We start from the raw sequence: 3,381 nt of genomic DNA, 5'->3' as shown, positions 1-3,381 counted from the left end.
GAAACATGCAAATTAACCATCACTCCACTACACCAAGCCACGCCCACCAGCCAATCAGGAGCAAGTATGCAAATTAACCCAACCAAGATGGCAGCCAGCCACAGAGCTGGAGCAAGCAGGAGGCTTGGGTTGCCCCGGCGACGGAAGAAGCCAAGCTTCCTGGCCAGCCCTGGCCTCACTCAAGGCTACAAAGTTTCAATTATAGAAGATAAATAAATCCCAACAAAAACAGAGCTGGAGAGAGCAGGAGGCTTGGGTTGCCCCCAGCAATGGAGGAAGCCAAGCTTTCTGGCCGGCCCTGGCCTCCACTCAAGGCTACAAAGTTTCAATTATAGAAGATAAATCCTAGATACTTGCTTCTAGCTGTCCTGGCCTCTGCTCAAGGAGATGCTGGGGAAAAAAAGAAAAAGAAAAAAAGGAGGGGCTGGGTTGCCTGGGGGTGATCAGGCCAGGATGGGATGGCAGGGGCCATTGGGGGTAAGCAGACCAGCAGGGCAGCAGTTGGGGGTGAGCAGGCCAGTGGGGGGGCATTTGGGGGTGAGCAAGCCGGCGTTGGGGGGAGTGCAGCGGTGGTGGTGGGAGCCTCTCCTGCCTCTGCGGCAACGCTAAGGACCCCTTGGGGGATGTCCACCTGCAGGCTTAGAGGGTGTAGGCCAGGCTAAGGGACCCCCCCACCCAGTGCACTGTTGGAGACCGGGTGTAAGCTGACACGGTCCTTGCACTCAAAGGGACTAGCAAGGCTCGGTCCCCTACCCACACAGTTTTCCCAGGCTTGTTTGGATGGCGGTTATCAGTAGAATGAGAGCAACCTTTGTAGAATGAGAGCAACCTTTCATGGCTTACCAAGAAGTCTGTAACTATTTACTGAGATTTGCTGTACTGAGAATCTGCCTGATTTGCTGTACTGAGAATTTGTCCTTCTGCTCTGTCTCTCCCTTAGAGATTAAGAGGAACAAAGAATACATTCCTCTTGACAGACCTCCTATTCAGTATTTTGTGTATAAAAGGCATTACACAGTTAATAAACTCACTGCAGTCTCTCAATGACTCGTAGTCCTCCCGATCCCGCTTTCCTGTCTTTCTTTCTTTTCTTAATTTCCACCTCCCTACCTCAGCCTGGTTCAACCGTCAGGCTGGCCCTGACAGTTCACGATTGTCGTGCACTAGGCTTCTAGTATTAAATAAAAAGAGTAACATGGTAACTCTAGAGTGAAAAACTCTAACGTGGAGAAACACCACCTTCACCAATGATGCAAGCTACCATCACTACTAAGACAAACTGACATGACCTGCCAACTGATAGGACACAATGAGGAAAAAACATCACTTGTGGTATCCTATATAATAAAAGGCTAATATGCAAATTGTCCCCTTGACCGGGAGTTCGACCAGGAGTTCAACCAGGGGTGGGGCCGGCCAGCCAACCGCCCACGGCCCCTCCCCCCCGCCGACCCCATCCCTGATTGCCCCACTCCAACTCCATGCATGAATTTGTGCACCAGGCCTCTAGTTTCTTATAAAAAGCATAACCTGAATCTAATCATAAGGAAAGATCAGACACTCAAATTGAAAATCATTCTATAAAACAACTGGCCTGAACTCTTACAAAGTGACAATGTCCATTCTTTCTCAGCCTTTTGGCTGAGATCAGGTGAACTAGCAGTTCTTATCAGGTTAATAGCTAATTATTCCTCTATCTGAGTACCCTCAGGGTTGGGGAGGGGGAGGCAAAAATAAATAAATAAATAAATGAAATGAAAAAGTGACAATGTCAAGAGAGACCAAAAAAGGCTTAATAATCATTCCAAGCTGAAGTAGACAACAGAGATATATAGAGAATGACTCTGGGTTGGATCCTAGACAAGGAAAAAAAAACTGTCATAAAGAATATTATTGAGACAATTAACAACACAAGAATTTGGACTATGAGTTAAAAATAGCACTGTATCAATATTAAATGTTCTGATTTTTATCATGATACTGTGGTTATATAAGAGACTGTCCTTGCTCCTAAGTTACAAACTATATTATTTAGAGGTAAGAAGGCACAATGTCCCCAACTTAAATAATTCAGAAAATACATAAATATATATAAATGTATAGAGAAAATGATAAAGCAAACAGGGCAGAATATAAATAATACATGATTACATGTCAAAATAAGTTACAAAGAAGTTTTTTAAAGTTTAACTATCCACAATGCCACAATTCAGTCCTATGTATACATGTTTATCAACATAGTTAGAAAGCCCAAGTTAGGAACTAGAAACGATGTATTAAAGTAACATAATTAAAGTATTAAAGTAATATAATTAAAAGTATCAAGATCTTCGTACATGAGCCTGTATGAAATTCAAGTCAATATATGAGTGTGCTGAATATATTGTCAATAGCTGTCATTCACACAGAAGATATTGCATTCTCGAAATCATAACCTTTCAATAGATTTTTGGCTCAAGACACAACACAGGAAATTATCCGAGTTTGTGGAGTGGGACATCCCCAAATGAGGAGTCCCGTCGTTGCTGATATTGCATCTCACTTTTTACTTGAGTTCATGGCATGGAAAAGTAATTCATCTCCCTGAATATGTTTCATAAGAAAAACAGAACTTCTCAAATTCTTTTCCAAGTACTCCTGGAGCAACAATAAGTTCTGTATCCAAAATTTGAAAGGCGCTTTTTACAACTTGAAATCCCATTGTCCAAGAGTACCCTGTGAATTACTTTTATAAAACTAAAAGTAGAATAAAGTCCCCTCCCCCGCAAAACCAATTTGAGGCACATTCCTACACTAGTCAGAGGACTCAATCAGCATTGTACCTATGGTCTTCCTGATTAACAGGATCCCCACCCACTGTACCACATGGCGCTGAAGACTCAGGTGGAGCCACAGCATCATTATAAAATAATTTCTGAAATAATAATTCATCTTGAGGATGGATTTAATGTTATAGACATCCATGAAAAAAAATGGGATAATCTAGGCACAACAGTAATGCATTCTTTTTCTACAATTCTCAAAAATAAAATAAAAACCATCCATAGTCTCAGCCTCCAAATATAATGTCATTGTCAAATTTTTTGTATGTTTCCTATCAGCATAAACCCATCCATCTCTCCAGCCATGTCTCCACAAGAGGGAACATGCTTGCAGACATCAGTCTCCCTAGATACCCTTTTGCTGACAGGTGTAGATACCTTTCTGATGTTTTTCATTCCCACCCCACTCTCCACTGGGTATCCTACCACCTACAGCTCCCTTCTTATTCAAAGCTCCTCATCTATCCCCCTACTTCCCAAAATTTGATCATCTATGTACCACCCCTTACGATTTTGACATTTCCAATTACCATACACAATCAGAGCATTGCATATGCAG

At 42.4% G+C, this 3,381-nt stretch overlaps 1 pseudogene; it reads left to right on the top strand.

Annotated features, from left to right (window-relative positions):
* The first annotated feature begins 1,621 nt into the window (after positions 1 to 1,621).
* Positions 1,622 to 1,751, top strand: LOC114232796 (U2 spliceosomal RNA; annotated as a pseudogene).
* The last annotated feature ends 1,630 nt before the right edge of the window (positions 1,752 to 3,381 follow it).

The sequence above is a fragment of the Eptesicus fuscus genome, chromosome 15 (genome assembly GCF_027574615.1).
Source record: "Eptesicus fuscus isolate TK198812 chromosome 15, DD_ASM_mEF_20220401, whole genome shotgun sequence".
Lineage (NCBI taxonomy): Eukaryota > Metazoa > Chordata > Mammalia > Chiroptera > Vespertilionidae > Eptesicus > Eptesicus fuscus.
This window is presented reverse-complemented; position numbering and strand designations above follow the sequence as displayed.